Consider the following 25,889-nt stretch of genomic DNA (forward strand, 5'->3'; position numbering starts at 1 on the left):
TCCTAATTGAATTAGAGCACTTGGAAGCCAGCTCAGCCATTTCTTGTATGATATGCTGTGGTGTCTAGCTTTAATCCAATTTTGTTAATTAAAGATGAATTTTTAGATATTTAATTTTACTGTGCATCCTTTCGATGTCTGGCCCCAGCGGCTCTGGGGCAAAGAGATGGGAAGCCCTGAAACCAATCTTGTCTCTCTCACCCTGCTTTAATGAGGACATCCACTGGCACACACACAAGGCCTAGAATCATATTTCAATTCATTGGCTCTAGTCTTTCTGAGCCATCAGGAGCAAAGATGTACAAATGATGTAGCAGAAAGCGAATACTGATTAACAGAGAGGGTGAGAAAGTCTCTCTAGGAAGCACAGTTCCTCAGCTCTGTACTGCCTAGAAAGTGCTTTCCTTGATGTCCTCCTGAACAATGCCCAGCACTCCTCAGACATCAGCTGTCCTGACATAAAATTCATCAGATTTGCCTGAACATGGGGGTTGGGGAGGGGGGAGGAAATACCAAGGGATAACTGGACAGACATGGACTATCCATTGGTCCATAATTCAAACAAACCTTGGGGCCTGGGAAAGTAGCTCCCAGTTGTTAGCATTGCAAGGCCACCTGGATTTAGTCACACCTGTATGAGAAGAAAGCTTTAGGGCTGGCGTGCAGCTCCGTGGTAGAGTGCAAACCTACCCCCTGTTCATCTGCAAGCTCTCGAGGTCAGTCCAAGCACCATAAAGGAAATAAAGAACGCAAATAAAATAAAAAACAAAGAAGGGTAAAGCATTTCTGAAGACACTGAAGAATTATATGGTTACAAGCAAGAAAATAATTCTGGAAGAATGATGCCACGAGTATTATGTGAGCCAATGAAAACATAATGACTGTGGAGACTTAGACAGAAACCTTAAGGGGTTTGTTTTTGTTTTTTAATCAAACTAGAGCAAGGTAAGGAAAAGTTTTAAGTTATTGATTAGAGATGATAAAAAACATGTGTTAATTGACAATAATGCTCATTGAAATGTTTAAAATATATTAAGAATAAACAATAAGATGAACTATGATCAATTTTGCTTTTTCATGTGTTTGTGGCTATCAACTTGTACATAATTGTCTGAGGAGTCTCTATCACTTTTTGCTACTTTTGTTTGATATTATTGGTAGGACTAACCATCTTTGTGTGATTTCCATATTTATCCCTTTTAGTGACAACATAGCATACTGTCTATAGTATTCTTTGGTAAGATGTATATTTGAAAAGATAGCAGTTTGCCCTTTGGCAGCAAAAACTGAAATGTAAATTTTCTGATGTATATGTCTTTTTTTTTGTTTTGTGGAGACACTGACTTTGTTTTAAGTGTAAAGGACTACTTAGGAGTTAAAGTCTCAAGCCAGAGCCCTACAATTCTCTTGTTGCAGCTGTGTACCGTGGTCTCCGGGCTCCATTAGCGATGAGTGATGCACCTGTCTATCATATCTCGCCATTGGATGTGGGTGCTTTTACATTTTCTGCCCTTTCAGAAGGTGCTCAGTCGTATTTAAAGCAGACAGATATTTTAGAAGTTATTTAGCAGAGTAATCTCGTTTTTATACATGTCAGAGATGCAAAGAAATTAAGGGACTTTTTTAGTCTCTCTGGGGCAGGGTTGGGTGTAATCCAAAATCTTTTTTTGCCTCAGCAAACTTTTCTTTCAAGTATTATCTACTCATTTTAACCACTCTTTAAAGTCAAAGGTGTGTGTGTGTGTGTGTGTGTGTGTGTGTGTGTGTGTGTGTGTGTGTGTGTGTAAATGCTGAGTCCAAGAAAGCCAGAGGTGTCAAATTCACTGAAGATGGAGTTGCAGGCTTTTTTAAAGCCACTCTTTATCAATGACCTCTTTGCAGCTAAAGTTATTTGGGAGTAAGAAATGAGTCTGTTTAGGCATTAAGAAGCTGTATGGACCATATTTTGTTGTTGTTTGTTCTGAGGAAGGGCACAGCTTCGGGGAGGTGTTTAGGGAAACACAGACAGGTTAGGTCCTGGTTATGATCTTGTGGCTATACTGACCTTGGGCGCCTGAGTTCACCTCTTTCCCCTTGGTTTCCCTCCGCAGAACTAAGGATTAATACTACCTGTCTTTCTGGATTGCTGTGTAGATTAATCAGTAAATGATTGTTGGTAGTGAGTTTTGTGGGCCATTAATAATGGAATGGGGAATGTGGTGAGTGAACCATCAACAGATATTTAAAGGGTAAAAACAAGAAGAGGTCAGAGGAATTATTTAGTAGATTAGAAATAAACACTTGGAGATTTTATAAGGGAAAGTACTCCATAAATGGAAATGTGCCGTAACTAAGGAAATAAAATGATAAGGAAATAAAAAGCTAAAGCCCCGCTGCACATCAGATCCTCTTCCCTCTCCTTCCCCAGCCCCCACCCATCTAGTGGGGCAGGAGGGAGAGGTCTCAGTAAGGGGTGTAGAACAAGAGACCAAAGGGAGCCCATGGGAAATGGGTAGAGAAGCTGGGTTCCCATAGAGAAGGCTGAGAATAGCTCACTGTTACCAGGGCAACTCAGGGTGCTCAGAGGGTGAGAGATGGTGTGTGATTACTCTGCCACTTGGCTCAGACAGGAACCTCTCCCTGGAAAGGGTGCTTCCAGCCCTCTCTGCAAGGTAGGAGTCGGGCTGAGACTAGGGCCTCTGCCACAATAGGACACTGGACTCTCACCAGCTTGGGTCAGTGACCTCTCACTGACTGATTCTTATCTTTCCACTCCACGGTCCTGCTCTTTGCAAACAACACCGTGTTCTCTCATGCTCCATTTCTCTACATTGGGTCAGTCTGGTTCAGTGACAGCCCAGGCCCTCTCCATCTGTCTGCTAATGTTATTCCCATTTTACAGGCAACTTTCTCCAAAGTCATTTAGTAGGACTTCAAAGGAGCCAGTGAGATGACCTAGCAGGTGAGGGCACCTGCCACCATGTGTGACGACCTCAGTTCTATTTCTAGGTCCCACATGGTAGAGAGAGAGAGCTGACTTCTACACATGCACCATCACACACACACACACACACACACACACACACACACACACGCACACACACGTACACACACACACGTACACACACGTACATATATATACACATATATATCATAAATAAATGAATGTAATAGTAAATAAAACTCCAGAGGAGCTAAGTGCTCTGCCCACATCTACTCATTGGGTAAATGTGGGGCTGTGCGGCTATAAAGTGTGACTTCAGTCCCTGCTCATGAGCTTATGAACATGGAAGAAGCTAGAACTACATCAGCAGCTTCACTCGGAAGTTGAGGAGCTGTTTCCCAGGTGCTCCTGGTGTACACATTTGAAGGATGGGCTTCAGTCCTGCTTGTCCTCACGCTCACCCTGACCCTCCTGTCAGCTCACTGTTCATTCAGAGATGGCAGGCCCTCATTAATATTTCCATATGGCACAGGGCAGGTGTGACACAGAAAGTTATTAATATGGGATAATTTATGAGAAGAGCTACAACGGTCACAAGATCAAGCTGAAAAATGGGATAGCAAGTTGAAGTTATAAGCAGTGGAATACACCTGCTTTCCTATTTACTGTTTTAAATAAATTGCTTAATTTCCTGATTGACTTTTGGGGTCCCTTTTTGGTAAAATGGGCAATAATAAAAAATGTTATTTCAGCTGGGCAGTGGTGGCACACACCTTTAATCCCAGCACTGAGGAGTTACGGGCAGGCAGATCTCTGTGAGTTCAAGGTCTACAGAGCTGAGCTCCAGGACTTCCAGGGCTACATAGAGACACACTGTCTCCAAAAACATAATAATAATAACAACAACAATAATAACAATAATAATAATACTTCATGGTTGTTGTGGCATGTCCCAGTCAGGGTTTCTATTGTTTTGATGAAACACTATGACCAAAAGCAAGCAGAGGAGGAAAATATTTATTTGGCTTACACTTCTGTTGTTCATCATTGAAAGAAGTCAGGACAAGGACTCAAAACAGGGCAGGAACCTGGAGGCTGGAGCTGATGGAAAGGACATGAAGGGGTGCTACTTACTGGCTTTTTCAGCCTGTTTTCTCACAGAACCCAGGACCACCAGCCCAGGGATGGCACTACCCACGATGATGTAGGCCCTTCCCCATCAATCACCTAGTAAGAAAATGCTCTGCAGCCAGATCTTACTGAAGTATTTTCTCAAATGAGGCTCCCCATTTTCAGATAACTTTATTGCATCAAGTTGTCATAAAACCAGCCGGCACATGAGGGTCTACTCTGGGATCCGGCTTATTGCATTATGTAGTGTGCCAGCATGATGGTTAGTGTTGTCACTTTGACAGAATCTAGAATCACCTGGGAGATGTACCTCTGGGCATGCCTCTAGGGGTATCTTGATTGTCTTAATTGATGAGGGATAGAGAAAGGGAGCAGAGAAGCAGTGGGCACTGGTTGCTTTCTGCGTTCTGATTGTGGGTTCAATGGGACTGACTGCTTCGCTTCTGCTGCCCTCACCTCTGCACTTAGTTTCTCACTGTTAGATAGAATAAACCCCTCTCCCTTAGGTTGCTTTTGTCAGAGTATTTTAGCATAGCAGAAAAGAAACTAAGACATCTGTCCACAGTTACTGCAGAGGAAGAGAAGACAGTCATCAGCATAGGCTTCAGGATACAGAAACTCAGCGGGGGTGGAGTGGAGTGGGGTGGGGGTGGAGGGTGGGGGTGGGGGGCGATGGCCCATGCCTGTAATCCTAGCACTCTGAGAGGCAGAAGCAGCTGGATCTCTGTGAGTTCGAGGCTAGCATGGTCTACAAAGCAAGTCCAGACAGCCAAGGCTACACAGAGAAACTCTGTCTCAACAAACAACAACAACAACAAGAAAAATATGCAGAAACTCAAAGTTGCTGACACACGGGTGTAAAACAGCTTGGGATGAAGCCTCCCTTTCCACAGAGTGTTTAGACTGGAAGAACCCTCAGATGCCTCTTGTTTAATAGACATAGAAAATGGAGAATTCAAATGATTTGCTGTGCATCTCACTTAATAAATGGTCAAATTGGGACTAGAGCTTGTAAGTGGCAGGGTGGGATGGGTGCACTGAGACATCTTACCTATGAGGAATCAGCCCCAATGTCATGTACTGTTCCATGCAATCCTCTAAATGGCCTGTTAGTAAGAGCTAAGGTGTCATTAACTAGTTAAGTGCATACAACTAGGAAGTGGCCTCAGGTTTTGATCAGAGATCCATCAGACTCCAGTGTCCAGTCTACTGAATACCTGTGCCCTAATCTGCTATCTCTGCAGAGAAAAGCTGCCTTTCACTCTATCTAGCTGCTGTCTTCTAGGAAAACCAGGCCAGGGTTAGAAAGAAAAGTGGTTTCTAGAGCCAGGCATTGAGTGTGGGATTGTGGCAAAGAGACATACATCCTTCTTCCCCAGTTTAAAAAAGAATGGTAGTTACATAATATAGTCCCATCTGTATTTTATCCCATACATGCTGCAAGGATGTCAGGAGCATGCAGACACTGCTTAGCCAAGCTAAGGCCCCGCCACCCATCCAAATGCGACGTTTCCTTTTTCACCTTGGCAAAAAATAGATCCCAGTCCCAGCTTTGGGTTAAACTTGTTAACGACAAAGTAGCTGTCAGTTAAAATGTGATTATTTTTATTGCTTTTTCTTAAATTCTAGACATCAGTAGCTTCTAATACCACCTTCCCTGGAGGCACACTTTACGAGGTGCCTTTTCTGATTGCTGTTGGCCATGTCTTTCCACTACCAGAGCCTGTTTACTGATGCTCGTCACTGTTCACTAGATTTCATCTGTGCTGGCTTCTTGTTTTCGGAATATATCTGGCAGGCCTCTTATTATTGTATACGTGGTGACAGATGCTATATCAATGCCTTTAGGGGTTCTATTTAATTGTTTAGCCCTTTTCTCAGAGCCAACTTTCAAGGACTCCTCCATTGAGTTTCTGCCCACTTCTCACATGCACCATGCCCCTTCCCACCTCTTTCCATTTGTAAACCCTGTTCCTACTTATTTATAAAGAGACCTTTTTAACAGAGCTCGCTCATCCCTCGGGACGGTCCCATAGATGCTTCCCTTAACACGGTGGCCAGACAATCAGCACAACCCGTCCTGTGGTTGAAGCAGAATCATTTGCCTGTGTTTCACTCTACTGGGCAATGGCATGCACCTCACGAGGGCTCTTCAAACATGTGATGTACACAGATGTTTGTTGAATCAGTGAGTCAATGAACATAAAATATAAGACCTTTTTTTTTTTCATCACATACTCTGGCCCAAACACTAAAATTGAGTAACAGTGCTTTCAGCCTTTCTCTTCCCTCTCTTCTCTGTTCCTTTTCTCATAAAACCTTTTCTAGCATCCAGCTCCTTGTTGCTAGTGACTGGCATCCTCCACAGAAGTATGAAGCGTTTGCTTCTGCTGCTGCTTGCCTTCCAAGACAATGAACTGGGAATACAAAGGTCCTGTGGTCTATTCTGACAGCTGGAAGTTCATGCATAATAATTGAGTTAGCCAGAATGCTCCTTTAACATAGCCCCAATACCACAAACTCCTAAATAGGACTTTTCTTTGGTTTGGATTATCACTGAATACCTCTGAGCTTTAGCTTCTCTAGGACCAAGAGGGAGGGTGCAAATGCTTCCAAGACTCTCTTGGGAATGGTCTGGTTTTAGGAGCATCATGTGAGAGATGGTTTTAACTGTGGGACTGTAACCAGCATCCCAGACGTACACACAAATCAATTTTGCTCCACTCCAAAGACCATGCTCCCTTTCCCAAGATTTTGCTGTTGATACAACAGGAAACGCCTTCGCAGCCTCAGCTGTTAGCCTTGTATATACCCTATGTGTGTTCATATTTACAGTTTAGAAAACAGATTGTGGTAGGAAGGAGGCAAAATACCTGTGGAGAGATAGACATAGCCACATGAATTTTAATATAAATCCTTGTGGAATGTTTTCTGTCCTGCCTCTAACACACACACACACACACACACACACACACTTCCACAGAAAACAGCAATGCTCTTTTGTAGCTGTTTCTTAACAACATATCATGAACAACTTTAACATCAATCAAGATACCTTAAATACTTTTTCCCAAAGAATACTTTCATTGTAAGATACACGCCTATTAACTATAGAAGTCCAAATATGTGAACATGCACAATTGAAAATGCACAGGTCTCCACAATCCTGTCTCCAGAGGAATTATTATTTGGCAGATACTATGTTGGAAATGTTTCTGCTTTCATTTATGCTTTGAAAAGCCTTAGTCATAAGTCATATATACTCTCTGAGGACTTTAATGACAATTAAAAAAACAACAACAACAACAACAGTTAGTAGAGCTGTACGTGTTAATTTGCAACTTTAAAACACGTAGCCTGCTATGCTTTGTTGGTGTCAGTAGGGCGTGAGTTTACTGCTGTTTGCTAGTCCCTTCTCCACCACTAAACACCTAAGGTGTTGCCTGCCATCTTTCATTATCAGAGGCACTGTTGTGGTCAACACCGTTCTTGCTCTGTCTCTGTAAACATCATAAATTACATTTGTAGGGTTAACTCCTAGAAGTAGAGTGGTTCCTTCGAATGACATACATTGTAAGAAGAGCCTTTGTATTATGTGTTACCAAGTTTCCATGGTGAAGGCTGCTGTGTCTCTTTAATACTCCTGGCGGTGTTAGAGGATCTGTGTCATGCGTGTTTGAGTGCCCTTATTGGAAGGAAATCTTACCCTTTAAGTGCTCACACAAAGTGACTACCCACTCTTTTTCTTTCTAATTCTGAAAGTTTAGGTGGTTCATAATTTTTAAAGCTAAAAAGAATGGTACACACAACAATTTGGGGTTAACAGTGTACCCCGTCGCCTCCAAGCAGCTGCTCTGAACAAAGGCTGTACATGCTGTACATACATATACATGTGTGCATACGTATATGTCTAGCCATGAAGAGGCGGTGTGCTATCAAGAACAGTGTGAGCACTGAGTGTAGTCTGCCAGTGTTTAGATTCTGGTTTACCCTTGTTAATCATGGGATCTTCAATCCATTCACCTGTAAAAGGACAAGCATTACGAGTTCCAAAGCTGAGCACAGGGCTGTTATGAGATTAAACACAATAAAGCATACCCAACACGTTGAGGTAGTGCCCTAGTTTGCTTTCTATTTCTGTGATAAAACATTCTGACCGAATGCACCATGAGGGCAGGGTTTATTTGGCTTACACTTCCACATCCCAGTCCATCGCTGAGGGAGGTCAGGGCAAGAACCTAGAGGTGGGAACTGATTTTGTACAACCTAGAACCACCCTACCAGGGATGGTACCACCCACAGTGTGCTGGGCCCTCCCACAGCATAGACTTACCTACGGGACAATCTGATGGAGACATTTTCTTAATTGAAGTTCCCTCTTCCCAGATGTCTCCAGCCATGTCAAAGTGACAAAGACACCACTAACCAGCACAAGTGGAGGAAGGTGAAGAATGTGATTTGCCACTGCTATGTTTGCAAAATGTGCCGCATAGTCCTCGTACCTGATTGTTCCTTTCTTGTTCCTTGGGAGGAAGGGAATTGAGGGCAATAGGATGTCTGGGGAAGTGACATTATAGTCCTTTGTGCTACACTCACCCACTTCCCCCTCTGCAGAACAGAGAGAGTGAGTACTCTGCCTTTGTCTGCCCATCAGACACCTGACACTGCCCACTCTATAAGCATGTCAGACCAAACACGCATGGCATCTCAGGTTCTGGTCGACCTCTGACCCCTTGAGAAAGGTCTCCTGTTCATCTCCTATCCTCCCCCCTCTTTTGTTTCTCTTCTTTATTCTCATTACTTGCTCTCCCCTCCAGTGTCCCCTTTGCTCCTTCTAGAATGATCCTTACAACTCTAGCACACCAAACTTCAGCCCAGATATCAGGGACAGGGTTCAGTTCATGTTTAGAATTGTCATATAGTACTTTGGAGGCATGACTTGATTGTTTAAGATTTTTGATTTTTTTTTTTTTTTTTTTTTTTTTGGTTTTTCGAGACAGGGTTTCTCTGTGTAGCCTTGGCTGTCCTAGACTCGCTTTGTAGACCAGGCTGGCCTCGAACTCACAGCGATCCGCCTGCCTCTGCCTCCCGAGTGCTGGGATTAAAGGCGTGTGCCACCACCGCCCGGCTGGTTTTTGATTATTTTTAAATAGCTAAAGTTTTTTGAAAGTGGAATTGGCAAACTGAGCAGTTTGGACTCTGCCATTTTGAGCAAAGAGTGGTGCAGTAAGGTCTGCTCACGAGGGCGGCACCTGGCACATGAGAGCTGGGGTTAAATGGAGTTGTGTAGCCTCATGGCAGTATCCAGTCACATTATGGCCACTAACCAGTAAGACCTAATAAAGAAGTAAAAGAAGGCAGTTGTAAGATGGAGCATGAGTGCTTTTTCCTGTGGTTTCCGGAGGCACCTGAGCCAGAGTTCCAAAACCAAACCCCCTGGTCCTTATGTGGGGCATTTAAGACCAATAACATTTCTTACTGTTTGCTCACAAATATAGTTATCTGCCATGCTATCCTTTTCAGTTTTTGAGTCATATTTGGTTTTTTTTTCTAGTTACCTTTCTAGAATTATAAATTTTAAATAGACTCTATTTCAAGTCTATTAAAGTCTACCATTCTCTCTCTCTCTCTCTCTCTCTCTCTCTCTCTCTCTCCTCCTCTCCTCTCTCTCTCTCTCTCCTCTCTCTTCTCTTCTGCTCTCTCTCTCCTCTCTGTCTCTCTCTGTGTCTGTCTGTCTCTCTGTCTCTCTCTGTCTCTCTCTGTCTCTCGTGTGTGTGCGTGTGTGTGTGTGTGTGTGTGTGTGTGTGTGTGTGTGTGTATGCTGTGGTATGTGGCTGCATGTTTGTACACATATGTGCACATGCTTGTAGAGGTCTGAAGCTGACACTGAGTACTTTTCTGGATCACTATTCACCCAGGCAGTGTCTCACTGAACCTGGAGCTCCCCAATCCGGCTAATCCGACCAGCCAGTTTATCCTGCAGGTTCTCTGTCTCCAAGTTGCCAGTGCTAAGATCACTGGCAGGCCATCATGCCTGCCCAACTTTACTTGGGTTCTTGGGATCTTGACCAGTGTTATAGTTTTGCCTCCTGTTACTGTGACTGAAGCACCCTGACAATAGCAATTAAGGGAGAAAGAGTTTATTTGGTTCACAACCCCAGAGTATAGCCCATCACTGTGGGAAATTCAAGGCATCAGGAACTTGAAGCACCTAGACACATCGCATCCACAGTTAACAGCAAAGAGTGATGGATTAAGGAGTGCTTGCTTTTACTTGGCTCGCTTTCCCCACTCCTATACAACCCTCCCCAGCCTTACACACAGGCATTGCTCTACACAACCCCTCACTGAGGCTCCCTTTCCAGGTGATTCTAGATTGGATCAAGTTGAGAATGAATACTAACATTTTTGGAAGGTACTTTCTCCACTGAGCTATTTGGCCAGTCTGGCTATTTTTTTTCTTGGTCTGTAAATCTAATATTTGATCAGGTTCTCTTGATTTGCCTACATAATCTATCCTGTGACAGTTACACACCTTGCATTCCCGTCTGTGATGTCAGATATGTAGTTTGCTTAATCTGAATAACAGTTGGTTTGTGCTTATTATTTACTTGTCTTTATGCTGAAGAGTCTTTGTTCTAGAAATAAATTATTTTATGAGTGGTCTAATTTATATATAGGTACATTTTATCAGTAAAGACAAAATTAAAGTGTAGTTCAGATTGGGTATAGGATTAAGTTAAATTCTTTGGAAAGAAACTGAAGCCAAATATTTTGTCAAATGAGTTGACAGCATTGGGTTTTATCCCATTTGATGGGCTCCTTGGTGACCCAAGGGCGTGGTGACAGGTCTTCTGTGATCCATGTGATCCTGTCCCTCTGTGTTATGGGTAGTCTTTTAAAAATTATATTAATTATAATGCCTATAATTTAAGTGACAGCTTTCATACAAAGAACTCAAAGTACCCTTGAATGTATTAGCTCATTAATGCTCTATAATGGTCCAGGGAGGTTGATGTGAGCAGACAATAGTAGCTCCGTCTTACTGACAGATGGATGGAGATCCAGAGAGGTGGGAGGACAGTGGGGACACACGGCATCCAGTGCAAGAGTGAGGCAAGAGCCAGTTACTGGCCTTTTCTTGATGCTTCTAGCTCTGGATCCTAAAGCTAAGTGCACTTTCCGTTTCTGAGAGAGCTGTACTTCACAGGGCAAGAAACATACATGTACTCCTTGCTTTCTCAGCTTAAGAGAAAACATTAGGTCAGAATTCCCCTTAGAAAGGCTGAGTTATTAAAGCATTTTACTGTTTTTAAAATTGTGTTATTAAAATTAAAATAAAAAGGAAACTGTTTAAAACCACAAATTTTCCCAAACCAAGCCAAACTTTAAAAAACCCAACCAGCTTTTTCAAACCATGTAATCAAAACCAGAAACATGTAGAGCCCAATCTCTATCCTAAAGCAAGGCCCTTGTATCTGGAATGTATCGGGATAGCCCAGCCATGGTGGCACTTGCATGTAATCCCAGCACCCAGCAGATGGAGACAGTAGGATTATGAATTTGAGACCATCCTGGGCTACAAAGTAAGATCTTGTTTAGAAAAAGGTGGATGAGACAATGAAAGAAGGAATAAATGAAGGAATTACTAGGCATGGTGGCCCAAGTTCTTTGTCCCAGAATTCAAGATGCTCAGACAGGAGAAACATTGTGAGTTCTGGATCACATAGAAAAATCCCTGTTCAAAATAAACAAATAAACAAACAAAACAAAAAACTAAACCTTGTTTGAAAAATAAAACAGCAACACAAAGAAATTTAATTCTCAGAAAATTAGTTGCAGACAGTCTAAAGGAAGTGTGAGTCTGGGGGGAGTTGGAGAAGAGGTACATGAGTACTGTTCAAAATTCTCAAAAAACTAATGAAAAGGTGTGAAAGAAGACTGTAGCAGTCTGCCTTATCCTCTGGCATCTGTGGGTGCCTGCACCATGCCTTAGTCTGAATCTGTACTCAGGAAACTGAATGATAAATATTTGTACTTAGTCCTGGTTCTTATTGGACCTGAATGCCATGCTCATTGTCCCCTGAGAACGCTTGCTCACTCTTCAAAACTCAATTCAAAGGTGCCCTCTGTTACGACACTCTCCAGTTGGTCTTTCCCTCCATCCTGTGTTCAGATCACAGGCACGCACAACGTTTAGCACTTCTGGGCTCCTCTCTCCATCAACTCACTGGTGAAGTCCTTAAGAATCAATAGCCTTTCAAGAAATGCTTACTTTTCTTCACACCCCTCTAATGCTCTTCTTCTGTGTATGTGGCTTCCCTTTACTACTTCTTCTCTGTATGAAGGAGAGGCAATCACAGAATTGAATGAAGTGTAAAGACCATCCTTGGGAGATGTGCGGTGCCATGCAAATGTTAGAGATGACTGTCACTTCCTTGTTAGCATCCCGACCTATCATCGACCTACATCAGAGACATCCAGATGCATTTCCAGGATGCGATGAAGTTCTTGCAGGAGGACTGCAGTCTCATATCCTTTGATTTGGCTTTGAACTTGCTGATGCTGCATAGATGGCTTCCATTTTACTCCCCCTACCTTCCCCAGGCTGTCTGCCTATTGTTTCCAGGAATCTTGATTCCAGCTGTCCCCTGGGTTTTTGAATGACATTTCCCTGGCCTTTCTAGCTCTGCAGAGACTCAGTTCTGCTTCTAGTATATCATTCGACTCACTGATTCTTGTCATTTCCCCTCCCCACCTTTGACTGATAAATTTTCATTATTGGTTTTACGTGAACCTCTTCAGAGTTCCACGCTGCCTGACCCCTGTGGTCACTTAGTGATTACATGCGCCAGCTGAGGTAATTTATTCACTTTGTTTTGGTGTGAACATGTCCCATGGGGCTTGTAACTGTTGTAATCACTTGACCCTGGTGACTGTTAAATGCTTTAAACACAGTTATTTTAAATTTATAATTGTTTTCATTAAAAATCCCTCCTAGTAACATAACTGACCTTGCTGTCAGCATGGCATTATGTGCAGGAAGAAGAAATGAAAATATTATGATGCACATAATACCATGGTCATCAGAGATGCGTGGCAAATCATTAGCTTATCCTACACACTTTCATTTGGAATCCCGCAAGGCAGATAAAAGGGAAGGACATAATTACAGCACCCTCCCTGTAATTCAATATGGCCATTCCCCATTCAGGCCAGGCTGGCAGCCTAGGGACTGGAAAGTGGTATGGCGTCTGAGGTGAAGTACCAGAAGGGCTTCGTGAGGTCAGGCTCATTGCCTGTGTACATAGTGCACATAGGCCTGATGAATGATTTTTTAAAAATCTACATAGTTTAGCTCTCAATTTGAAATATTTTTCAAGTCTCATAAAAGTTGCAAGGATACTACAGTGAACCCCCATGTGTGCTCCACATGGATCCCGTTGGCTTTGTTCCTCTCTCACCCTTCCTTGCTCTCAATTCCTGGGTCTTCCTGTTATACACAGACATGACTGTACATACCTCACCAAGGTCAAAGAACACAGGTGTTAACTGAATGAACTCACTATATTAATCAAAATCAAGAAATATGAAACACTTGGGTATAATAATTCCAATACCTTATTTGCATACTTTCCCCACATATTTACAACTGTATTGCTAATAAAGATGTGTGTGTGTGTGTGTGTGTGTGTGTGTGTGCATATGTGTGAGAGAGGACATCTGTGCCACAGTACACATGTGCAGGTCAGAGTGCAGTGGCCCTCAGCATTCATCCTGAGACAGGATCTCTTGTTTCCTGCTGTGTGTACTCCAGGTTGAGCCGACTGAGCACTAGTGTCAGGAGCTTCTGCCTCCATCCCACCATAGGACACTGAGATTAAAGACGAGCACTGCCATGCCCCACTTTACTTTGGTTCTGAGGATTTGAACTTGGGTCCTTGCTTTATGTACTAAGGCATCTCCCCAGCTCCAATACTATTCTTTATAGCAACTATTTTTCTGTGTCAGGATCCAGTTCTGAACCATACATTTAATTGGCTCTAGAAATCCAACTAAATCAAAACAGTTTATCACCTCCTCTTCTTCCTCCTTTCTCCTCTTTCTCCTTTCTCCTCCTCCTCCTCTTCTTCTTCTAATGAAAAAGCTGTTATAGTGGAAACCTGATCATATGAAACTGATATTTTTTACTTAGTTTATAAATAATAAGTTTACACGTTTCTGGGTAGTAAGTCACAAGGAGAGGATGCTAGGTGATTATTTTAAATACATTTGTTTCATTCAGTCCCCCTAAATACCAAGAAGTCATTCTTGATCTGCAACTACAGTGGATGCAATTTCTGGAAGTGACTGTGTTCTGGGTCACATAGCTCTCATGGGCAGTGTCCATACTCCAGCTCTTCTCTCTGTAACACATGGATGTGGGTGGGGGTGGGGTCAAAGTGGAACTCAGTGCTCTCAAGACTGAGGCCAGGAGAATAGGAGGATATTACACTTGTTTCATTTCTAGTTTTTGCTTTGCCTGGCAAATATTAGAAAATACAGATATATTTCACTTGCCTGTATTTTTTGGCTCCTAAAAAGTCTACCTGATATGTCAATTATAAAATTTGAGAAAAGTAGTAAGAAAATGCCACACAAATTTTGAAGGAAGAAGTCCTGCACACACGCAACTTTTAAAATCATGGTTCCTTGGTAATGGGTCTGGTGTTCCTGAAAACCTCAACACTGAGATACAGTGTGTGTTCCTGGCCTGGTTAAGTTTGTCCTTGTAGAAAATTGAAGATCTATTGTGGATTAAAAGAAAGTCTTTTTAATTAAAACTTTATTGTAAAGAATTTGAAGGCAAAAAAAAAGTCACAGAGAGATTAGTCAGACCCCAGGACTACACATCTCAATGAACTTTTGTCCAATTAGAACAACCATGTGGATGCTGGGGAGATTCACGCTGGATCTTACAGTTCATTGAGAATCACTGTAGGACATTCAGAGTTAAGCTCCAATAGGGGAAAATTCAGTCCAGAGCACACAGTTACATCCTTATATTTGCTTTTGCTTATTTTTTATTTTTTCTTTATTTTTTTGTTCCATGAGGATGGGTAGGAAGCAGAGGTAGTTTTGCACTTTAGTTTGAATGCTCTTCTGTTTTTCTAATGTGTTATTCCTGGTCAGGGATGCTGTTTGTCAAGGAATTGCTTTTGTACAGAAGTGTACAGGGTCATCCCCAGGGCCCTGTAGTCACATGCTTAGTGCACGGCAGACAGCACCACTAATGGCGCAGTGCACCAAGAATCTGTAGTCTTCTCTGTTAATAGATGTGGTGCCAAATGAATATGTGTTTTGTTTGTGGATCCATGCCACCACATTTTAATTGCCTGTATGTGGTGAATTTTCTTGTGCAGTTGCTTTTCTCTACTTACTACCTTTTATGTGTCATTTTCGTGTTTAGTATTTTGAAACAAGGGATATTTAAGGCATTTGGTTTTTGGCATCTTATAAAACATGTATACTTCTAAATATATGAACTTATTCCACCAAGATGTCTCTAACTTTAGATATTTAAGGAAATCTTTTTCATGATGTTCCAGAAAAGAACATCATTTTATGGGAAAATGACTGTTGACATTGGCCATACTGCTTGCGTGTCTCAACTTTGTTTACATTTGCAGTTTCCATTAGAACCACGTTTGCTACATCCAGGGTAAATCATTAAGCAGCTATCACATGCACTGTGGGTCTCCCAGATTTAGACATTATTGTGACAAATTTCATAGGCATTATGAAATTGAAGCGAACTTTTTCCCATAGGGTTTTAAGAACTCAGCTCAAATTTCAGAAATAGGGAATGAAACCAACCAACCACACAACAAAGAGGAAAAAAAAACTCCCTTTTTCCCCCTTTAATTTCAGAATACTGTTGTATAAGTGAACTGTGCTGTCTTTCTTCTCCTGGGTGTGCACAGTCTCACTTAGCTTTTCTGCTTCTCTACTTAGTTTGGAATTCAGTAGACTGGTGCTCTCTCTTGTTTTGAGGAGACTACTCTTGGACACTTTAGAGCAGGGAACCCCAGAGCATGGGTTCCTCTGTAAGATACCCAGAGTGAAAGAGCCTCTGTTCTGTTTTCTGACTCTGTTGATTGTATTATTCCGTTGTTTGCGACTCGGGCACACTGTGCTCTGTGCACTTGGTTCCCTCTGTCACTTGAATTTGGAGCTGATAGGCAGCCAGCAGCTCAGAGCAGTAGTCTTTGTGGTCATGGTAGAGTTGGTAATACTACCTGGTGGCTCACTTTCAGCAACTAAAGAGTTTAACCAGTCAACACTTCAGACAAAGCAAAACGCCCTTCAAATAATAACCACATAAATAACAGATTCTCAGCCTGAAGCATGCAGAGGTGTGTGCTATAGCATGCAGGCCTCTCCTGTGAATGCGGATAGAGTCATAGTCCAACCCTGTCTTCCTGGGGCACGCCATGTTTGTCATTTTGCTATTTGAACCATAGAATCCTATATTTTTAGCATATTTTTAAAAAGTCATCACAGCGAAATTATATTATTATGCAAAGGAGTGTAGCTAAGTGGTCTGGGGCAACTGTACAGGGAGTGGCCACGTGCAGGTGGCTACGAGGGATGGCTGCTGATTCTCAACAGTTTTGACATTATTAGTCACGGGGAACAGTCAGAGTGTGTCTCAGGACATTGCTGACTCTTATCCAGACATTAGATCCAGACACTCTCAGGAAGGTTCATTGTGTGAGTTTTCGTAGCTCTTCTCTATGCAGTGTCTCACTGTCAGCCATTAGCACCTTAGTTTGCAGATGTAAGCTTTTAGCTCCTCCTTACCCATGTGAAGATGAATATGTCTTTACTGCCCACAAGTCAGTGTGTATGCGGATGTCTTTGTTTTTTATTATAAGTAAAACACACTGCGGCTCAGCTCCATCCTCCATGGGGTAAGGTATCAAAATACGAACTTGTGAACTGGTGACATGGCTCAGTGCCTAAATCTGTACTTCCTGCCAAGCCTGATCACCCGAGCACCATCCCTGGGACCCACATGTGAGAAGGGAAGAATTGACTCCTACAAGTTGTCCAGTTGCCCTCTGACACACACACACACACACACACACACACACACACACACACACATCACACCACACACTTTTCTCTTCCCCCATAAACAAACAAACAAACAAAAAAGAGGAGAATGCATGTTAGGAAGAATCCTGCCTTTCTGTAAGCTCGAACATGGTTGTCCTCAGGCACACATCCCCTCCTGTGATGGAAGGAAGAAGGAGCAGGAAACCTATCTTGGATGCCTTGCTTCCGTTTCTTATTTCTTATTTTTATCAGAAATAGAGATTTAAGACTGAGATTGTCCCTGCCCTTAGACAGAGGTCTTTTCGTTCTCATTAATAATAATCTTTCCATCACTCATGGAGTGTGAGAAACCTGCCAACTGGACAAGAGCACACCCCTGACACTCAGGCTCATACTCCAGCAGGGTTCCTGTCACTTTTACACTTGGCACATCTGGAGTTTCTGCTATAGCTGCTTCACTGAACACCCACCATGCAGTGCAGAGCATCCATCTTCCAAACTGAGCATTACTCCTCAGTGTGTCTGGTTTTGAAATCCCTTTAGCCCATGTGTACATTGGGCTCTATGCTTTTAGAAAACTTCTGCTTGTGGTATTAGGAAAATATGCCTGGCATTAATATTATTATTTTCTTATGCCTTCATGTGAAATATAGATAAACACAACTCACAATAGCTATAAAATGAAATCTTGCACAGAATCATACCCTCCCTCTCCAGTCAGCAGGAATAATGCTTTTAGGGTTGAAGATGAGCTATCTTAATGAGGAGGTAGGAACGTGGGCAGTAAAGGGTGGGTCATAGCAGCTCAAGAAGTCAGGAGGAGAATGCACTGCAAATTTTAGTATAATGCATAATGTTGGAAGACATTTTATCCCATCATAAAGATTAGCAGGCTGTGTAATTCAATTTAAAATTGGTCGGCGTGTCCTGACTATTATAAAGCTCTTCTTTTTTGTTTTATCACCATTGCATCCTTTTATGTTTTACCCCGGTGTAGAATGGAGCATACAGTGAAATCATATAGAATCTCCTTCCACGGTCCCCACCTCTGGGAGAAATTGTTGATGAATGGAAGAGATTACCTTAAAATGAGTTAAGAAAATGCTTGTTCAATTGAATGCCTCCTTGTTTTCTTTCTTTCTCTCCTGTTTAATGGAAAATGAATTTCTTCTGAGCAAGCACCCATTGACAGTGAAATTCTTTTAAAAGCATTTGCTGGACACAGGGCTTAGCTCTCAAAATTAGCACTTATCTCCAGTATTGTTGGCTTCACTGTGGTATTGAAAACCCAAATGCAGAAGCTTATATTAATGCAAGACTGACAGACCCATGTCTGATGGCCTTTACCCAGCCTAGGGGTTAATAAATGGGCTTACGATTGCTCTCTTGATTTTTTTTTATTATAAGAAAAATGGGCCATTCCTAAGCCATGCCTACTGGTTCTTGCTAGCAGCCTGGATGAGTTGTTAGTCAACCATTTTGGTTCTAGTGCTTCATAAGCTCTTCACAGTTAAGCATTCTTGTTAGAGAAATGCCAAACTTGCACACACACAAACACACACACGCACACACGCACACGCACGCGCGCGCGCGCACACACACACACACACACACACACTCACTTACCACACGCACATGCACACACACACCTTAAATGAAATTCAGCAAACATTTATCCAAGTTCCTTTTTATGTAGAGCAGCTGAAACAGTGGGGGATGAGACAGGATGCAGCAGAAAGGATTTGGAAAATGGGTAGGTACTACTTTCTCTCCACATCCCCCGCCCCTTTTCTAGTAGGGAGAGATCTGGACCTCTTTTTTTTTCACATTTAGAGATGGCTTCAGAGAAATCCCATTGGCTAGCTCACTTTGTTGAGAAGTCTGCTCATGTCCGTTCTGACTCAGTGGAAGAGGTGTTATGATTGATTAGCAGTATGTGCCATGCTGTAGGGCAGGGCTGAGATTAGTTCCAGGACAGCCAAGGCTACACAGAGAAACCGTGTCTCAAAAAGGAAAAAAAAAACCTTACATACTGTGACTTTACTACTTCTGGTTTAGTGTCATTCATCTTAGGGGAACTATGTCTCCTTAAACAGCCACTGGTGAAGGAAGCAGCCATGACTGTCCACCAGACAGGATCCGAGCCTAACTCTACCTTTCCTGAATGTGTGGCTTCACAGAGAAAGATGCAAAATGTTCAGAACTGTGAGGGCTGTGCCATGATGGCTTCTAGTAGGCTGTGACCATTGTTTCATTTGTCTATGAATGCATTTGCATGCTATCTTCAAGAGAGTGGCCTATTTTTATAAAATGGTGTCCATTTGGCGTAATTTATTATTATGGCATGCCATCACTTAGCCATTGCAGCCTTGGTTGACATTTTAAAATACTATACTTGATCACCTTGTTCTCTGTCTTTTTTCTTTTTTCTTTTCCTTTTTTTTTTTTTTTTTAACATTTATCTGTTTGGTGTATGCATGCTTGTGTGTGCATGCCATGGCATGCAGAGGTTAGAGGACCTTTGTTGTTGTTGTTTTTGAGACAGGTTTTCTCTGTGTAACCCTGGCTGTCCTAGGACTCACTTAGTAGTCTAAGCTAGCCTTGAACTCAGAAATCCACCTGCCTCAGCCTCCCAAGTTCTGGGATCAAAGACATGTGCTACCGTGCCCTACCAAGAGGACAGCTTTTGAGAGTTGGTTCTCTCTTTCCACCAAGTGGATTCCAAAGATGGTACTCAGGTTGTCAGGCTTGGCAGCAAGAGCCTTGATCAACTGATCCACATCTCTAGCCCTTCCTGTCTTATTCCTGATTTAAAAAAAAAAAAAAAAAAAAAACAACTTATACTCCCTTTCTCTTTGACCCTTTCTTCCTTTCTTTTGTTTTATCTCGTGTCAGTGCCATAAACAATCTAAAGGATCCTTCTAATAGTGTGTGAGGTTTTCCTAGTATACATGAGTCAAGATTATAGGATATATTGTGAGGTTGAACTCCAAAGATGTGGGAGGCAGAGCCCATCTGGGAGTGTTATTAAATGGCTTTCTTCTTGGAGATGCATGACTTTTATCACTTTGCCAGGCTGAAACGAGAGTCCTGACGACAGCCCAGAAGGCATCCTCTTAACAATTCCAGTTGATTTACTTATTGACATCACTGGTCATAGACAAGTTTGGCTGGAGCTGGAACCCATTGGTACAGAGTGTCAAGCATCCCGTATTGTGCCTGCTGAGAGACCTACACCAGCTCACCACACTGCTCCCTGCCAGCTGTCTGAGCCCATTCCCTTTGGGCATGGCCTGTGTAGCTCTGTGACTAGACTGATGACTCCCTCTTCCTATGGGTTAGAATGAAAATGGGACACGAGGCTTCTCTTTCAGCTCTTTGCTAGGGTACTTTTTTTTTTTTATTAAGTGCTAGAAGAGAGTGGAAATACAAATAGAAAATGTTTTCCCTTAAGGTCATGGCCCACTCAGTTCTGTAAAATCAGAATCTCCTCAGCTGGAGACTGGAATCTGACCTCAGAGGGGAAGAAAAGAAAAAAAAAAGAAGAAGAAGAAGAAAGAAAGGAAATTCCTCATGTAATTCTCAGACCGGCAGGTTTAGGAGAAACTGGCTGAAGAGGCTGTGTGTTTTGGGCACCTCCGATGACTGGAAGGGTTGCACAGTTCAACTGGTAGGGTAGTGCATTTCCAACTATGTTCCAAAGGCTTAGAGAGGAATCTATAAGCACCTCAGGCCAGAATCCCATCCATTTCTCCATCTGCAGCCTGTCTTAAGTAATGCAGAGAAGCTTAAGTTTCCTAGTGAATTTTGCTTTAAACAAAAATTTTCCAGAATCCTCTCATATGCTCCACCATGCTAACTAACCATAGTGACCTGTCACTGCGCCAAGATACAGGCCTGACTCGCTTCTGAGTTCTGTGGTTATCATGTTGCCTTTGGAGAGCTAAGAGCAGAGTTCCGTCAAGGCCCCCGAGTATCTGAGCTTTTGGGAAGTAGCTGTGGAAAGTCTGTGGTGGAGGAGTGGAAAGACCATGGAAGTGAGCCCTGAGCCGAGGACTAGCCCCAAGAGCTCCTGGGGACCCAATGCCAGTGAGCACTGACCTCACAAGGACTGGCAGTGCCGTATGCCAGACATCCTCTTACTCCAGCCATTGTGTTCTGACAACCTCCAAGGAGGAATCTAAGGAAATAAGTGTTGCTGAGATGCTTCAGGCCAACCCTGCACCACAGCTGACTTTCAGGGCAGGCACAGCCTTACTGTGTGTACACTGCTTTCTCACAGTTGTCTCAATAGTACAGCCTCACTGTGCTATCTTCACTAAGGCAGGAGGCCGAATAAACACATTTTTAGAAAGATGTTTGAATACAAGGGCAGGCTTTTAAAAATCCAGCCAGCGAACCGTAGAAGAATGCTGTGTCTGAGTGTTTTTATGAAAACAGATTTTAAAGAAGCCAAATGCTTTCGATACTGTTTTATCATCTCTTCTGTATATGGCTGGGTGTGCTTCCTGCCCTCTTATGCTACACGGGGCAAGGGAAGTAAGTTTTTTTTTTTTTTTTTTTTGTGAATCTCTACTGATCATTGCTCAAAGGGTGAGCAGACAAAAGAAAATATGTTCGTTGATTTCCTTCAAAGGGATCTCCCCTGACTGCCACATTTCAGTCATTTCCTGTTACTCTGGTTCATACAACCTGATAACTTTTTTCTGAGCTTGGCCATGAACGTCTCAGATGTGACAGGCTCTCTTTACTTCTCTGGGTGTCTATTGGTCCCACCTGAGCATACCTCCAATGAGGGTAGATATACCTTGTCACTTTTCACAGCATTCTTCCCAGCTGTCACTAAATGCCTTGCCTGTTAAATCCTAGAACTCCAGAAAATGATAGTGGAATGTTGTAGGAAGATTGAGACCATTCCGTCAACACATGGAGACCCTATTTAACTAGGAAACCTCATCTTGACTTTCACAGGGGTCAGAGATCGCCTCATGGGATTAAATGGGACCTGGTTAGAACTCTTTTCTAAAACGTAGTTGGATTTGAAAAGTAGGTTAAGACCTGACTTTGCTAGAGCATTTACATAAGCTAAATGGAAATAAGAGTGAGGGAAAAGTAGGAGTCATGGAGATGGGTGCTCACTGCATGAAAATGGCAGGTTGAGTGGGGATCCCAGCATGCATATAAAAGCCAGGCACGGAGGAGCATGTCTGCAATCCCAGTGCGTTGAGGTGGAGCTGCATGGCTCTCTCAGAGGCTTCCAAGTCTGGCTCAAGGTCCCAGGAGAGACTTTGTTTTAAAAAAAAAAAAAGACGGAGAGTGTCATAGGAACACAGCAACATCTGCATGTGGCCTCCACATACGCATGACACACAGGTGAGCATACCCCACACACAGGAACACAGACAGACCCACAAAAAGTAAGAAAAGGGAGAGTTAAATCACAAAGTGAGCTACCTGAGGATTAGAGTTGAAAATGAAAATTTTACACAACAGAATTAAAAAGAAAAAGAAATTTAACTCAAAGTACTCCAGTCATACCAGAAGTTTTGAATGGCTTTGGAGAGAAGGATTTAAATGCCAAGTTAGGTTACAACCTACAGAACATTGTCTTCCTTCGGTGTGCTTCACTGTCAAAACACACTGAAGGAATTCAACTTTAAAAAAAAAAAAGTCTATGATCAAAACACATTGTATGAATCTCAAAACTCTCAAAGAACTAATAAAAATAAATAAATGTAGCTTATTTTCAAAGAAACTTCTGACCTCCATTTTCAACCTTTAAGAGCCAGTAATCTTGGCTATTGTTCCAGGAGGAAATACAGTTCCTTATGAGGAGGATAATCCCAGTGAGAAACAAAAAAAGGCTGGATTTCAGAACCACATACCGAGGACACTGTCATTGCAGTAAGCGTACATACTACAACAATCTAGGAACATTTACCCTGCAAACATTGACAAAGCACTTTGTTACTTGAAAGGAAGTGGAGATGCCTTGTTGGTTGAGTGTAATTGAATGTAGCCCCTTAGCTATTGACACAGAACAGAAGAATTGAGATAGGGTATCCCAGTATCGGTAGTCTCCGTTTTTTTAAAGGATGTTTCATTAACTGCATCGTGGAAAGAAGTGAAATTTGGAGGAACTGGGTCTGGATCAGGGAGGTTGTTTCCATCACCTTACCTACTCTCTGATCTGAACTCACAATGTAAATGGCCGAACTGATGACTAAAATGAAAAGAAAAAAAAAAAAAAGGCTGTGAACTATAATAGAAGGGACTGAAAGAGAACAGCCAAGTGTGTTAGACTGTCACCGTGTGATGCAAACTGAGAGAAACAGAATAAAGGAGATTTCTTTTTCTTGATCTCAGAGGTGTCGGTCCATTGTCTTACAGCGCCTTTGCTTTAGGTGTGAGACAGGTGAAAGGTTATGGCAGTGATGGTGTGTGAATGAGGACGATGTTTTACCTCATGGTAGCTAGGGAGCAGAAGGCGAGGAAAAAGGAGGTAGGGACAGTGTCTATCTTTCCAGGGCAAATCCCAGCAGGCCAGAGCAGCCCCTTACTGTGAGTTCATTAAGAAATTAGTCAGGCTGGGTGATAGTGGCGCATGCCTTTATTCCTAGCACTCAGGAGGCTGAGGCAGGCAGATTGCTGTGAGTGTGAGTTCGAGGCCAGCCTGGTCTATAGAGAGAGTTTCCAGGACAGCCAAAGCTGCACAGAGAAACCCAGAAGAGGTGGTGGGGAGGAGAGAGAGAGAGACCCATTGATCAGACCAGGACCTAGAGGAGCCAGTCACTTAACGAAGACCATCAGTTGGCAATCAAGTCTCTAATATATGAAGCTGTAGGAGATATATTAGATTCAAATACACGTGGCTAGAGTATCCCAAGGATGAACTCTGCGCTGCCATCAGTATCTGAGATAATAGAAAATTTTTATGTATGCCTTGTATATTATTTGCTGTTACCTCTAGATAGCAGCGGGTTTTAATATAGGAATTCGCCCTCATGATTAGAAAGATCATATTCTTTAGAAAAGCCTCAGTTCCTCTAAACTGAAAAGTTCTGATCTGTAAAGCAAAGCACGAGAACTATCTCAGACTCAAATGTTGACCGGCCCCCTTGTGTGACATAGTGGAGGAGGAGAGGATGGGTGTGCAGAAGCAGGCATCCCATGCTGTCCCTGACTTACCAGCTGAGCTTAGCGGAGACTTGCAGCCTTGAGAGGTCTGTTTCCATTCCAGAGAAGGAAGGACTCTGACTGCTGAGGGCTCTGCAAGTTTGGAATTCAGTCAGCCTGGCCTCAGAGGAGAGGTCAGTAGCACCCTGCTGCCCCTTGATTTTCTGGTGAAAGACAAAGGAGAGAGCTGGGCCTGCACATAAATTAGCACAGATTCTTTCATCTGACCCAGTGTCTTGGGGGCCTGAGAAGATGCACCCACATGTCCTGGATGGGCCCAGGCCATGGCTCATTTATAAAGAGTGGCCTGTACAGAACCAGCTGTCAAAACAGAGGTGATTTGTCTGAGTGGCCTAGGAGTGAAAACGTTCAGATGAAGAGATGCAATGAGGAAGAAATACAGAAACCTCTTTCAAATAATCAAATAATAAATGGCCAACCTATTAATTCCATCTATTTTTTCCAAATACTGGGAAAAAAGGATGGAAAATTTTCCGAATGAGAGATATTAAATAGCAAAAACAATATCCTTCTCTTTCAAAATGACAGTGCATTATTTATGGGATGCTTTCTTGGACTCGTTTATTTACCTGTTCGCTGTTAACTCAGTCAATAAAATTGAGTTTTTACTACATTGACCCACCTTCTTTGCTACACTTTGACCACCAAAGGGTCCACCTTATAACATGCTTTCAAAGTTGGATTTAGCTGGAATTCTGGTGAGATGACTGGGTTGGTAAAGAGCTTGGCAAACATGAGGGCCTGAGTTCAGATCCACAGTTCCCACATAAGAGGTGTGGCAGCATGTGGTGCCCTTGTAATCCTGCAATTGAGCCAGTGTGGCAGAAGTGGAAGAAATAGAGGAAAGATACCTGGCGCTTTCTGGTCAGCCAGCCCTCCATCCGGTGGTCTTTGAATTGAATGAGAAACACCTACTCAAAAAAAACAAAACAAAAGATGAAGAGCAGTGGAGGCAGACAATGGTTGCTGACTTCTGACCTCCACTTGTGTGTGTACACGTACAACATGGGTATGCACACATGCACACACATACAAACATGTGTACCTACCCCCCTACATACACACTTACACAAAGATTTAGCTGGGCATGCAAATGTAAGTATAATCCCAGCACCTGGCATGCTGAAGCAAGAAGAGGGTGTATAAAAGTCCAGCCTGGGCTACATGCTGAGACCCTGTTTCAAGAAAAAGAAGAGAAAAAAAATCAGATTTAGTTTCTTGATTACCAGTGAATCACATATCTCAGGATGTATTTAATTGTTGACATTCTAGAGTAAAATACAAGTAGGATTTTTAAAACTTTGAAGCTATATTGAATACAAAATTGTGGTACAAAGCCAGTATATTCATGGTAGAGTTTGACTTCTCCTGAGGGTTTTCCTTGACTTGTAGATGACTGTCACTTGCTGTGTGTCTGGCTTTCCTCATCTGTATTTGCACCTCTGGTCTCTTTACGTCCAGTTCTTCTAAGGATGAAGGCCTACTGGGATGTCCTCTTTAAAGTCCTCGTAATGTGTTGAGGTACTTAGGGTGACAG

The 25,889-nt window shown here is 42.6% G+C and overlaps 1 protein-coding gene across 4 annotated transcripts in view; it reads left to right on the top strand.

Annotated features, from left to right (window-relative positions):
* Positions 1 to 25,889, top strand: part of Mpped2 (metallophosphoesterase domain containing 2) — a 165,469-nt gene that overhangs the window by 51,488 nt on the left and 88,092 nt on the right. The gene's annotated exons all lie outside the window — the stretch shown is intronic.

This window comes from Acomys russatus, chromosome 4 (assembly GCF_903995435.1).
Source record: "Acomys russatus chromosome 4, mAcoRus1.1, whole genome shotgun sequence".
In the NCBI taxonomy this organism is placed as follows: domain Eukaryota; kingdom Metazoa; phylum Chordata; class Mammalia; order Rodentia; family Muridae; genus Acomys; species Acomys russatus.